A 15,465-nucleotide genomic window follows, 5' to 3' on the forward strand; every position below is an offset into this window, starting at 1 on the left:
TGTGTGTGATCGACATTAGCTAGATACAACTATACACGTGTGTGGCATTCAATAAGTTGGTGTAGTGAGTAACTTAACCACACTTAGTCTTTGTTAGTCAAACCTATGTGTGTAAGTCTCTTTCAATGAATATGATGAAGATAATGGAAGAAGAACAACAATGAGCTGGACTCATCTTCTGCTCCACTTTCCCTCTCTCCCTCTCTTCCAACATATTTTAGTATTGTATCCAAATATAAAGAGATAGAAGAGAAAGAATGGCTAGGACATGAGTAATGGAATGAGGACTAGTGTGGTCCTGGCTCCATGAAACCAAAGGAAGAATTCAAGCCATATATTGATGTTTAGCATGTACATTTTTTGTTATTGTGTCCAAATGACACTACCATCTATCCCATTTGTCTTATTGTTGCTCCCTCAAAAGTTGTGATGGATAGGACATTACCAAACTATCAAAATGTTTTCATACAGTGTTGGGCACCATGCACAAAAAGAAAAGGTATGACTAATGCAGAGGTTTATCATGATTGTTGAAACAAGTATTGGATGGAGAACAATGTGAATTCAAAAGTATGGGAAAATGTTGATTCAATTGTTTGGGCATGGAAACCAAATGCACAAAATCAACATAAAAGAGTAAAGATACTTCCTATAGGGACCTAAAATGTGAAAGGTGAGAAGGATCAAGGCTTTCTTGGAAGAGCTATGGCGGGAGAGCAAGAGCAAGAAAGAGAGAGATACCAAATGGGAGCTCTTATAGTCACAATGTGTGATCGGGCCTTCCTTTATTCAAGCTGGCACTAAAAGAACAAAGAATATAGTGACAGTGATGGGCTCCCGCCACCTGCACTATGCACTAGCAGGTAGTGTCAGTGTAGTAATACATGGGAAGCTAGGCAAAGGTGCCTTTTAAGTCTTGCCTTATAAGCCGGCTTGGGGTTTCCAGGGGTACTTTTCAGCTTGTACAACGATTTGCATGGCAAAGCCTTCCTGCCCTAAAGAAATGAAACCAAATTCCAAGTTATATTCTTATGCAGGGAGTCCATCTCTGACCTGCATAGCCCTCTCCTAGGAGTGACTCTCAGCCCTGCACATAGTCTCATCATAGGTGAGAGGCTCTCTTGCATCTATAACCAAGACATAATGCATCGAGGGCTCAATCTATCAAGTGAACGTCTAGCTCTAGTAGACCGTCTCATTGAAGGCTCTACTGCATGTCTAGCATCCTGTCCAATACCTTGGCCATGTGTACCAACTACCACTATAGGCTATCCCACTAGCTGTGTAGGAGAACATGGCTCCTCCTGGAATATAACCCTACATATCTCTACCACTTTCTAAGGCTGCCTATGCATCTTGTCTTCATGGAAGACTACATCATGACAGCGGATGACTTTCCACGCTTGATGATCCCAAAGGCAGTAACCTATTTCGCCTGCCTCCATAGCCAAGGAAAATGCATTTGACACTCTTGAGATCCACCTTGGTATGATTTTCTTTGGGCACATGGCAGAATACCTCACATCAAAAGACACATAGATGCACATAAGATGGAGGTTTCTCAGTCCATACCTCCTCTGCAACATGCACAGCTATACTGACTGCCTTAGCCCAAAAGCTCTATGGTATGCCTACATAGCTAAGAATATTACGTATATGCTCTCGGATGGTTCTATTTATCCATACCAAACCATTCTGGGGTGGGGTATAGGGGGCGGTCAATTGATGCTTAATACCCCTCTTGTCACATAGCTACTCAAAGGCACGTAACACATATTCTCCCCCATTTTCAATCCTAAGGCATTTCACCCAATCTGGTTCTCAACCAATGTAAGCCATCTTTGAAACACAACCAAGACATCTGACTTAAGCTTAATGGGATAAGCCCATGCTATACACAAAAAGTCACCAATGAACGTCACAAAATACTTTGCACCACCCATAGACTGATAGGGCATAGGTCCACATACATCTAAATGTACCAATGCCATGGGTTCACACTTGCATGCCCTATCAGACTTCTTATGTGTATTCCTAGTCTGTGTGCTATACAGACAATGCTCACATGAATCAAAACATGCATAATCAAGGGACGATAAGTATTGCAAACCAGAAAGCATTTTCATTCCCTTCAAAGTGTAATATTCCAACTTTCCTAGAAATACACATGAACCACCTCTAAAAAAACGAGGCCAAAAGGATAAGTGGTGAGGATAATAAATTATGGTAAAAAAAAATATATTTTATCTCTCTCCTCCAGCCGACTGTCATGCTGGGGAGAAGGGAATTAGCATGCATGAGCAAAGAACCTTGCTAGAGCTTGCTGAGGGTAAAAGGACATGCAAGACTCTATGCAGGGGAGGAAGGGAATCCCTTCCCTCTCCCTGAAAAAACGTTACAATATGGAGCGAGAGGGGGGAGAGCCGAATCTTTGTCAAGAGCTAAAAGCGTTGTGTGACTGGGTGAATTGGGAGAGGCTAATGCCATAGTGCAAGTAGAAGAGGGATAAAGCGCTGCCATAAAGCCAAATTTTGCCGCTTGTATATCGCCGTGAGGGAGAGGAGACGGCTTGCTACTACCGTGAGGGGACGAAGGAAGAAAAAAGCAGGAGGGCCGCCACGATACCACTTTGAGAGTGGGTAAGAGAGAGAGAGGGCTTGAAGAGCACTCTGCCAGTCGTGAGCTACTGCCGTTCAGCTGCTGCTCGCCAGACCTCTTGGCGCCGCCGCCTGCAGCCGCAGGCTTCGCTGCCATCGCTTGGGAAATCATTTCCCCCCCCCACATGGAAAGCTTCTGGAAGCTCAGAAGCTTCCAAGGGGGGGCCTTCTTAAGCCCCCTTCCTGTGCCTTGTCAAATCCCCTCCCCCGGGGTTTTAAAGTTCTCGTAGCCCCCCTTTCCTTGGGCTCCCCTCCGTGTTTTATAAACCCTTAAGCCCCCCTTTCCCATGGGTGTTGGAACCCCCGTGTCTAGACCCTTAAGCCCCCTTTCCCATGGGTGTTCGAACCCCCGTGTCTAAACCCTTAAGCCCCCTTTCCCATGGATATTAGAATCACCCCCCCTGCATGTGAATCCCTTATACCCCTATCCCTTGGCTTTGGAACCACCCCTTTTTCCCCCATGTTTATACCTTCTCTAGCCCCCTTCCTTTGTGGCATATTGAAACCCCTTTCCTCCAAATTTCCCTAAGGGTCCTTAGACCCTTACTTATAACCTTTACAGATACTATTTTCCCTTGGAGTTTCTCCCTTAGGGTTTTCCCCCATAAAAGGTTACTCCAAATAACCTTTCCTTTTTCCCCCATGTTTTGTTAAAAATCCCCCTTAGGCCATGCAAAAATAACCCTTGGAGCTCTCCCGCACCTTGTTTCTTTTCCACACCTTTCTATTCCCCGTTCGTGCGAGTTTACAAAGGCCATTAAGCCTTCCCCATGGCTTCAATGGGTCTTAGTCATGAGAAATTTTGAAGCATCCCCTTCCAAAATCCCTACTTCCAGGAGGGAGCCTTCTAAAACTACTTTCAATGGACGGTGCAAGGAAGCGACAGTGGAATTCCAAAGAGTTGTAAAGCTGCTTCCACATCTTAAACACTACAATTGTGATGCCTGCTAAGAAAGTCCAAGGCACAGCCTCGCGGGAGGATCGTCTCCGCGCATCCACGTGGATATCTCACCCCAAGCGTAGGTTTTCCTTCCTAGTCTTTTTGGTATTTTTGTAATTCAATCATGCAAGGTTAATTGCTAGAAATAGGATATTATTTTTGTCCTAGTTGCTCACAATGAAGGAACTTAGTCATTAATACTTTTAATGAAACATGCAAAATAAAGAAAGCATAAATGCATTTCTAGCAAATAGCTTTATGCAATGAAATGAATTATAAGCTAGATTATTATCCATTGAAATAGTATACTTCGGTTAAGCCTAGAAGTATAAACTGCATCTCGCACTATTAACCCATATCCTCTTCGCAATGAATCATCATGGAAAGTGCAAAGCATGAAATGATTCTTACGATCATAAACTCTATGAAATTATCATTTGTCAACTACATAAATTATCAAGTAAAAGTTGCTTATTTAGCATGAATTTTGTTCGCAAACTAAAGGGAAGATTAGTTGAAATTAACCTAGCCTATGCCTGACCTCAAATCGATAAGTTAGGGTTGAAAAATCAATTTACGCATAGACAACGAATCATGTGGAAGTAATCTCGAAATTATCTTCTAGAATTAACCAAATTATCATAAACCTAAAACATCTAAACCCCGGAGTGCTTGTTTGGAATGAGTTAAATTCCAAGAAACACATATACCTTGATTACTTACCCACATTCACTGAATGTAGGGACAGTGAAATGAAATTGGAAAGTGAGCTAGGGTTTGTCCCGAAGAATCTTACAAGATGAAACTTGGAAACCCTAGGTCCAACAATGTCAGCCTAGTAACCTGAAACTGATTGTTTCATGACTCCATTGTCGCATAGTTCGATGCGACACTAGCACAACAAGTGTGGAGTCATATGACCTTGTGATTGGATCACAAGGGAACGGCCAAATTCTTGCAACGAGTATGGAAAGTCCTTACGCAAGTTATCTTGCAAGAGGATGAGTAATCATCCTAATTTAGTATCTTTCTTGAGTAAAGAAGATTGACCGGAAACTAAAGACAAGCCGATAAACTGAAATAACTGATGAAATTAAGGTTTAACCAAGTCGGATTAATAGGGTACAACCTAACCCAGGATATAGGTGATCTTGCCAAGTTGCAAGTCATCCCGGATCGAGTCCTAGTTGCATTCAAAAGGAAGGAGTCATCCCTTAGCAGTTTGCCAACAAAAATCGATCAATGGAAATGTTTGTGATTGCTACAGATTCTAGAGCACTGTTTGGCTTTGTTTGATCAATGATTTAAAAGATAAATGGATATCTATACTTCAGGTTGAAGGCCTGAAGGGAGAGGCAGCTTCAGTTTACTGATGGAACCTAAAACGGGCCGGTACGGGCTCATGCACTAGTCGGACCTCTATCATGTGCTCAACAACCCCACGGCCTCGCGGCCAAGAGCACTGATGACACATACATCATCGTCCTAAACATCTTGCATTTGTATCACATCTCGTAGTCCAACTCTAACCCAATTAACACTCCTCAGAGGGAATCCCAACACATTGCCAAATAGCACGAAGTACAAACATAGGAGGTCCTCCCACGGCTGACTGCCGCTATCTCACTGCGACTCTCCTACATTGCAAGGATTGGCCCCTCGATGCGTCGCTAAACATGTACAACACTTCGCACATAGTTCTCTCAAGGTACCAATTATTTCGTTCCAGGATGTACCATACCTCACTTTACTTTCCCCTTAGACCCAACGCCTAGCCTACAGCTCGGGACAACCTTACTCACTCAACGTTGGTCACGATCTAGAGAATATAGGTGCTATACATCCAGGAGGTATTGTCTGATACCTTTTATCATTTTATGCTTCATGCAAATTGTGAATGTCCATGTGCTCAAACAAAGAAAAATCAGCATTGTGCTTAGTGCAAAAGCATTCTTTCAATTAATTTCTTTGACGTGTAATTGCTACGTTGCACGAACCTAGCACCGAGGAGACCTCGTGTTACTAGATCCTTATTTTAAATAAACGATCGATCTATATGATATGCACAAATGAAAACAATCAGCCTTTTCTTTCTCTCAGCACTTAAACACCACTCTCATTCACTCTACCCCCTCGCTGTTTAGATTGTGCATGGTGCATAAGTTTAGGGTAATATTTTCCATGTTTTTATTGTATAAAAAGCCATAAAAACTCACTTAAACATAAAGGTAGGACTGAATTGAGGCTGAATCTCATACTTCAGACCCCCCATACATACACAAATATGAATATTATTTTTTAGTATTTTTCGCACACTCAAAATCTATTTTTCCCTTATTTTTACCCATTTTTCCTATTTTTCTTGTATTTTTTGGAATATTAAATAATTGAAAATGCCAAATGAGTTGTGGGCTGTGGCCCTTAAGCTCATTTGCAGCAAAACCACAAATTTAGTTGGTGTGTCTTATTATATTTTTCATTTATATATAAAAAACAAACAATTTTCCCATATTTCGCATGTTTTATGGATTTTATACCATTAATTTCAATCACAACACTTATGATTTTCTGATTTTCTGAGCATAAACTGATCAAAATCATAGCAAGCAACAACATAATCCATAATCATCCCATGGGAACAAATATTCATGAAACAAATTGCATAAAACATTAATTTCCTTTGTAAAAATGAAATTACCGTTCCTTGCGGGTTGCGAGTTTTTAGTTGCCATGTCTCGGGACTGATTTCCAGCAGCCATTAATGCTCACGACAGTCCACAATCAGCAATCTTCATTCCTCTTGAACCACGGAGCAATCTCATCTCGATTGGACAAGCATCCATCATCCATTATTATTATTCTTCTTCACCGCATGAATCTGCCCTTAGAGGAGAGAGAGGGAGGAGAGAGAAAGAATGATTTTGTCTCTCTCCAACCAGGCCATCATTGTCTGCGCGAAGACCAGCGATACGAGGCCGAGAGAATAGGGATTTCAGCCCTGGCTTCAGATGGTATGGGTGTATTTCAGTGCTATTCATGGCATAAGGCCCTCCACTCCTCCATCTTGACTTGCGCGGTCCCCCTACATCTTTTTTTTCAACCGAAAAAAAAACGCCCCCCCTCCCCGTTCACGTTGAATTTGGCGCCCAAAGGGGCCCCCAAAGGGTTGCACCCTTTCATCTCTCCCTTAACCGGACGATTTTTGGCCTAACTCCAATGTCCGGCGTCAGTTTCCCAGTCCGAAAATCTCTATGAGCTCGTCTTGAGGTCCCGCACTGGCTGCCAATTTCTTTGACTCGCACTGGCATAGAGAAAAATTACTAAAAATCTAGAAGTGTCGCACAAGCGCCTTTAAAGCACTTTGACACTTAAAATCGCCCTAGATCGAGCCGGCGCCTTCGATGTTGAATATTTTTTCCTTGATATTCGTAATTTTTAGCTATTTTTAAGCACTTATCAGTAGCAAAATTTCACTCTCAGTTACCCCCGACTGCCTGTGCCTGACCCTAACCAAGGGGATTGTTAACTGCGCCGAGCATGTGGACTGAACCCGTCGCGAGAGGTCTCTCCATTGAGCACTACTTGGAGCAGGAGGATGCTTGGGTGCCAGAGGGGGCTTCGGCCGTAAATCCCTTGCCTTCTCGGCTCTACACAAGAGGCTAACGTAACTCGAGATTGAATCTCGAGGCCCGCATACTAGTCTGCGGGTGAAAACTTGGATTAGTGATCCCTCTGGATTGCTGGATAGCCTTCTGGCGGATTGTGGATAAGCCTACGGGCTGAATTCTTTTTATTTCAAAGATAAATATGATAATTTGTTAATAAGAAACTTGTCTGATATTGTTTTTCTATGTCAAGTGCTAAGATTACGTGAAGGAACCAGTGCCTAACAGGTTAATTAAAGAAGCTGGTTGTTACATGTCCAACTAATGTGTTAGGTAATTAAATAACTAAAACAACCCAAGGAAAGTGCGGAGGATAGGCCATAGGTCCGTCCTACGGATTGGTGATCCCGGTTGACTGGGAACTTTTCTCAAATCACGATAGACAGTTGGAAGATCGTCAAAGAACACAAACAACAAAAGCGTTGACCTAGAGTTATGACTAAACCCGATTTACGCTGTTTTAGGGGAACGGAATGGGACTATGCCTTATGGCAGAGAGGTTGATCTTTGCATCCCTCTCATTTCCCATTCTCCTTGAACCAAGTGCACTGTGAATCTGCTTCAGATCTACCATTTCTGTGTAAAGTAGTTTGCTTGGGTCCGACGCTAGTTGCCGTTAGAAAATGACCAATAAGGAAAACCCTAATTCAGGTCGACCTAAGTGGGAATAGCCGAAATACTTCTGATACGTGGCAAACGCAGAAAGCCCTAGGTCACAAACCTCGTAACATTCCATGGGAGTGCCAGGCAGAGCTTTCTAGACACCCTTTCTGATGGACTGCTAAGACGTGTGCTGGAAGATACAAGTGGACACGTTACAGTTGGTATCAGAGCCAACCAACAACATAATTATTTTTATGAAATCTTAATAATAAGAAGTAAAGAAAATGTTGATGTTCCAAATGTTGAGATATCGAGCTCCACTCGTGATATGCCAGGGTGACCATTGTGCATTTATGTCACCGACTTATTAGTTGCAGATGCAGTTGCTACACCGCCCATGAATAATAGCTAGATGACAGCTATCCTTATCTACTCTAGTTTGTGGCTCAGTTAGTATGCCACCTTAGATAGTTGAGTTTGGTTTGAGACCCATATATAGGGTTCTTCTATTTCTTTGTATGCGAGTTCTTTTGGCTTACATAACTTAGAAGAGAAAAATTGTTTTCAGCCTCCACCTGTGTGTGTATTCCCCCATTGTGCAAGCAAGAAAGCTACAAGTGAGACTCCTTCCTTCTCTCCCACAATATTCACATGGTATCAGAGCCTTGTTCGTGGTAAGGAGCTCAAGAAAGCAAACCAAGTTCGCGGTGTTCTGGTAAGAGGACCAGTGTTGCTTTCATTTTTCTATTTTGGGAGCAAGTCTCTGCAGGTAGCACAGCCGAAAAGTGCAAGAGTGCATTGTCTCAGATTGAGATGCCCTTTGCGGTGTAGCGAGAGGGCAGTATATGCTGCGGGCAAGGGCTTTAGCCCTTGGTTGCTCTGTTTTTTTGATTTGAGGCCATTTCGGGGCCTGTTTTGGAGCCGGAAGTTTTCTGCACGCACTTAGGAAAAGGCCCTGTTTTATGCTGTGCAACCACTATTCTACAGGTCCGTGAAAAGTTACCATAGAAATTGCATCGTATGTTTGTGCGCAGAGACATTGGGAGTTACAGAATCATCCTTGTTGCCTGTTGATTCAAAATCGTCACTAAGAAGTGACTGTGTGGTCAAATACCACTTTCGTTAGTTTTGCAGATTTGCCCTTGTGAGGCTAAAGCTGTGTTTTTTACAGTGACAGAATTTTTTGCAGTGTTCTGTAATGGCGTCTGATTCTCTTTCACAGATTGTCACTGAAAAGCTTGACAAGAACAACTTCCAAGCACATGGAAGTTTAGAATGACAAATTTCCTTATGGAAAAAGGATATTGGGAATTTGTTGTAGGAAATGAAGAAGAACCAGTTCTTCTTGATGTTCCCAATCAACAGCAAATGCAAGCATTTAAAGGATGGCATGAGAGAGCCAGAAAAGTTATGTACTGGCTATCTATCAGTATTTCAGACTCTATCAGTGTGCATATTCAGGATGCAAGTGCGCCAAAGGAGGCATGGGATACTTTGTCAAAAATTTATAGCACAAATACACAAGCCAGGAAAATGCAGCTCAAGCAAGAGTTGCACAATGTGCAAAGAGAAAGTATCAGCATCAATGACTACCACATGAAGGTGAAGAAGATTGCAGATGCACTTGCTTCCATTGGGTTGCCATTGGAAGATGATGATTTAGTTTCCGTGACCTTGAATGGTCTAGGAAAGGATTATGCATAGTTTCAAACATCCATTTCCATCCGTGAAAGATTTTCTGATTTTGAGGAGTTGATTGCTCTTCTAATTTCTGAGGAGCAAAGAAATGGTGGTGCATCTTCTTGAGGAGGAACTTCAAAAGAAATTGTCTTCTACTCAAATGTTGGAAGAGGTAGAGGCAGAGGTAGAGGAGGCCGATCTAGAGGCCGTGGTAGAAATCAGAATATGCAGCAAACTCAAGAAAACTAGTCCTATGGAGGAGGACATGGTAACTCTAGAGGTAGGGGGAGCCAAAGAGGACATGGTGGATGGCAAAGAGGCCAAAATGCAAACAACAATGTTGAATGCTACTACTGTGGTAAAATGGGTCATATGGCTAAAGACTGCTATAAAAAGCAGAATGACATCATGAATGGAAAATTGCAACAAGGGAATTATGCATCTTCTAGTAGACAGGGTGATGAGAGAAATGAGCATTTGTTTATGGTGCAGCACATGACCAATTCTGGGACAAGTGCAGAAGAAAGCAATGATTTGTGGTATGTTGACTTAGGTGCATCAAACCACATGATAGGTCATGCAGAATGGATGCAGGATGTGAGGAAAATGGAAAAACCAGGGTTTGTGGAGACTGGTGATGATACTGCACGTCCTATTGTGCAGATTGGAAAATTTCCTTTGTCTATGCAGGATGGGAAAAAAAATACCTATCCGATGTATTTCATGTCCCGAATATTACTAAGAACCTGGTCTCTATTGGTCAAATGGTTGAGCAGGGCTTGCAGGTCAGATTTAATCCTCATGGATGCTTTGTTGAGGATATGAAAAATAAAGGTCGCTTGATAGCAAAAGGAAAGAAGAAGGGCAGAATGTTTACGTTGGATGCAGACATGTCTGAATTGAGTGCAGCAATGTTTGCACATGGGACTGGTGTAGTTGCAGATATTGATATGTGGCATAAACGCATTGGTCATGTTAATGTACAGTGACTTAAATCAATGCATGACCAAAATATTGTTGTAGGATTGCCTAAATTTAAGGTTGCAGAAATGCATAAGATATGTGAAGCCTGTCAATTTGGAAAATAGGCAAGGAAACCATTTCCTAGACATGTTCAAGAGAGTAAGAGGCCATTGGAATTAATCCACTCTAATGTGTGGACTACTAAAGCTGCATCTATTGGAGGCTGTCATTATTTTGTAACTTTTATTGATGACTATAGTAGAAAATTTTGAGTGCATTTTATGAAAAAGAAAAGTGAAGTGTTTGTATAACAATTCCAAACAGATAATTCCTTTTTATGATATGAAAGCAAATTTTTTTCCCCTCTCCTCCAGCCTGACAGTCAAGCTGGAGGAAGAGGGGGATTAGTAAGTAGGCAAGCTCCTTGCTGGAGCTTGCCAAGGGCATTAATACATGCCCATCGACATGTTGAGGGGGGAGGATTCCTTCCCCTCCCCTATATAAATGAGGGAGGGCCGCAGGCTAATGGGATGGGGAGAGGAGACGAGAAGTCGTTGTGTTGAAGGAGGGCTATGCCGCACCATTGAGGAGCAAAGGGAGCCATCGTGGAGCACCGCTGGATAGAGTATGCTACCACAATGAATCGCCGCTGCTGCTGTTGCCTAATCCGCCACCCAGACTAGCTGCTAGCGCCGCCACTTGCAGACTTTCACCCCCCCTCCCCCCCGGTCGTCACCGTCGGGATCCCCCCCCCCCCATGTGGCTTTTAACTCCCACAGAAGCTTCAAGAAGCTTCTAAGGGGAAGCTCCTTAAGCCCCCCTTCCTATAGCCTTATTCACCCCCCTCCCGGTTTTATGCCCTTAGAATCCTTTCACCCCCTGGTCTTAAGCCCTTAACCCCTTCCCGTGGGCCATTAAACCCCACTCCCCTTGGCCTCAAAAACTACAAATTTCCCCCCCGTGCTTAAATTAATAAGCTCTTCTTGTGTTTTTTTTAAAACCCGTGTTTCACCCTCCTCCGTGCTTTGTAAGCCTTAAGGCCTTTCTCCCTTAAGCCCTTCCCTTGGATGGAACCCCCCAAAGAACCAAGGCTTGAAAAGTCTTATCCACCTTAACCCCCGTGTTTAACTTATTACCCCCTTCGTGTGCTTTTTACCCCCTTTTCACCTTTTCCCTTTCACCCCGGGTTTAAATCCCTAAGCCTTTACTACTCCGTGTCCCAAAAACCTCTCCAAAAATTCCTCTTCCTATACCTTTTACCCCAAGCCCAAAGATCTCCCAAGGCCCTTCATTTATGTTTGTGAAACCACACTCACACACACCCTTTTCACCATGATTATATCCTATAGACCCTTTTTCTTTTAGGCTTTATAAACCTTTTCCTCTCCGAAGAAGCTAAGACCTTAAAGGTCTTGTTACCCCTTCCTCCTGGTTAATTCCTTAACGGCTCCTTGCCTCGAAAGAAAGAAGAAGAGTATTGAAGCGGCAGTGGAATTCCAAAAAGGAGTGTAAAGCTACTTCCAGGATCGAAGGATTACAACTGCGATGCCGCCTAAGAAAGTCCAAGGAGTAGCTGCGGGATGGTCATCTCGCGGTATCCATGTGGATATCTCACCCCAAAACCAGGTTTTTCCTTCTTGGTTTTATATTGGTTTTAATTCAATCATGCAAGATGAATTGTTAGGGATAAGATATATTTTGTCCTGGTTATTTACGAAGAACGAATTTAGTTTAATTGAACATGCAAAATGGATAATGTATAAAACATAGTTTTCCTTCAAATAGCATTATGCATTGAAACGAATTATGAGCAAGATTATTTACCCACTAAAGTAGTATATTTTGGCTAAATCTTGAAGGTATAAAAACTGCATCTTGCACCATTAACCCCTATTTTTTTTACAACGAATCATCATAGAAGATGAAATTCATGAAAGGTTTCTTACGTTGCTTACAATCAAGTTATCATTGCTAACTGCATATCTTAGCAAGGAAAGGAATTGTTTATTTGGCATGAGTTTTGTTTGCAAGGAAAAAGAAAGTTTAATTGAATTTACCTAACCTCAAAGCAATAAAGTTTAGGACTGAAAAATCAATTGTCACATAGATAACAAATCATGCCGAGGTTATGTCGATATTACCTTCTAAAAGTTAAACGAATTAATATAAGCTTAGAAATACCTATGCTGTGAAATATGCATTGGGAATGATTTAAAAATCTAAGTAACATTTATACATTAAATACTTGCCTACCTTCCCTGATTGTAGGGTCATTAAATCGTAAATGTAAAAGAACTAGGGTTTGTCCTTGAGGTTCTTAAAAAGAGACCCTAGGTCTAACAAATGTCAGCTTGAAGAAACTAAAAAAAAAAAATTCATCGTATATTACGATGCACGACTTGCGCAACAAGTACGAAGTCATATGGTCTTGTGATTGATTCACAAGAAGAAAGGTTAAATACCCTCGACAAGGATGGCGGATGAACTCAAACTGCCCATAACTTGTATTGAAGGCCGTCTTTGGAATATCTTCTTCCTTGATCCTTATCTGATAGTAACCTGACCTGAGATTAATCTTGGAGAAGATCTTTGCACCTTGAAGACGATCAAGAAGCTCATCTATTCTAGGAATAGGATACTTGTTCTTGACTGTTGATTGATTCAACCCTCCGTAATCAATACATAGTCACCTTACGCAAGTTATCTTGCAAAAGGATGTATTCTTTGATATCCTTCTAAGTAAGGAAGGTTAAAAACCGAAAACTAAAGTATCCAAGTTTGGGCGGATTATGGACAAGCCTACGGGTGAAGCTCCTTGTATTTCAAAGATAAATATGATGATATGTTAATAAAGAACTTGTTTGATATTGTTTTTCTATGTCACGTGATAAGATTACGTGAAGGAACCAGTGCTTAATGGTTTAATTAAAGAAGCTGATTGTTACATGTCCAAATTAATGTGTTAGGTAATTACATAACTAAAACAAACCAAGGAAACTGCGGAGGATGGGCCATGGGTCCGTCGTATGGTTGGGTGGTCCCGGTTGGCCAGGAACTTTTCTCAAATCTCGAAGAATAGCGAGATGATCGTCAAAGGACTCGAACAACAAAAGCATTGACCTAGAGTTCTGTCTTAATCGATTTACGATGTTTTAGGGGAACGGAATGGGACTAGGCTTTATGGCAGAGAGGTTGAGCTTTGCATCCCTCTCCTTTTCCATTCTCTTTGAACCAAGTGTAGCATGAATCTACTTCGGACCTGGCGCTTCTGCGTAAAGTAGTTCGCTTGGGTCTGACACTAGTTGCTGTTAGGAAATGACCAATCAGGAAAACCCTAATTCCGATCGATCCTAAGTGGGAATGGCTTGAATACTTCCGCTACGCGGTAGACACGAAAAGCCCTATGTCGCAAACCCCGTAACATTCCATGGGAGTGCCAGGCAGAGCTTTCTAGACATCCTTTCTGATGGACTGCCAAGACGTGTCCTGGATGATACTAAAGGACACGTTACAGTTGGTATTAGAGCCGACCAACAACGGAATTGTTTTTTTTTCTCAATGAAATGAAGTAAAGAAATTGTTGATGTCCAAACATTTCCTTACCTTCAATGCTGTCTTGCAGAATTACGAAGCGTGGAACAAGTTTCTGGTATTTTAACTCATGTTTATGACTGCAATGCATTCTCTGCTTTATAGACAAAGGATCTATAATCCATCACATTTGTACATGGAACGAAGATGGACGGGTGCTTCAGGAATCTACTATATAGCCGCCCACCGGTTTGCTTATCTATAGACCAACCTGAAGAGGATCAAGTGGTTGGAAGACCTGAAAGTCGTGAAGCTATTCGTTTTTGGGGAAGCTCACGTAAATTCGACTTTACATATTCGAGGTCGGAGGGTTGAAATGAACTCATATGTATATGAGGAAGTAACTCGTGTAATCCCCGCTCACACGATTAAAGTGTTGGGCCACCATGAGAAGTATGGATTCCAACGGAAAGGATATCCTAAACTTCCAATGACCTACCGATTCCTGAAGATCCATGACCCAAAACCTTACTATTTCACCGTTCCTGTAGATAAATGCAATACAATGTTGTTCTCCCCAAACTAAATGGAACAATTGGCTTATCATCGCATGAAACGTTGTATTCGAAATGCCTATGCCCATGTAAATACAAATAAAGACTTCTTTTTATCAATGTCTAGCTGTGCATAAGAGTTGATAAAAAGTTAAGTAGCTACATTGTTTATGAGATAGCTGAATTAAAGATAAGCTAACATCGATTATCGTATAATAATGTTAAGAAGACCTTTAACCAGGCACAACCCCAGGTACAGGTTCCTAATTCGCCTCCTACATCAAGTACTGCTGTGATCTAGGAGAAGAAGTTCCTTTTCAAGCAAATTAAGCCACCCGAGTTTGACAGGAGAGGCATATTCGTTCAAGCTGATGCTAAAATTTGGATTGAATCCATGGAGGATTACTTCGAAGCAGCCGGTACTACACCCACCAATCAGGCTATGCACGCCAAGTTAAAGCTCACCGGCGAAGCCAGACTTTGGTGAAAACAATGGTGCAAGGATCAAGGGATCGAAGAGGGATCCGTTACCTGGGAGAAGCTGAACAAAGTCATGCACGGAAGATACTTACCACCTGCATATCGCATGCAGAAAATGAATGAGTTCTACGAGCTAAAACAACTAGGACTCCCTCTTGACGCATACTACTCCAAATTCGTCTCACTTTTGAAGTATGCGCCACAGATGGATATGACACAGCAAGTGTCCAAATTTTGTGCGGGTTTAAATCCACTAGTAAATACCCGTCTCGAATCTATGCATCCATCATATCTTCATGATGCACTCATTGGAGCGGCGCCTATAATTCAGGAGGTACAAGCTAGAACAAGGGGTAATAAAACTTGGTCCTATAATGACCGGAACACAGGAG

The sequence above is a fragment of the Lygodium microphyllum genome, unplaced genomic scaffold, assembly GCF_053477565.2.
Source record: "Lygodium microphyllum isolate KBCC unplaced genomic scaffold, Lygodium_microphyllum_v1.1.10 scaffold_33, whole genome shotgun sequence".
Taxonomy (NCBI): Eukaryota; Viridiplantae; Streptophyta; class Polypodiopsida; order Schizaeales; family Lygodiaceae; genus Lygodium; species Lygodium microphyllum.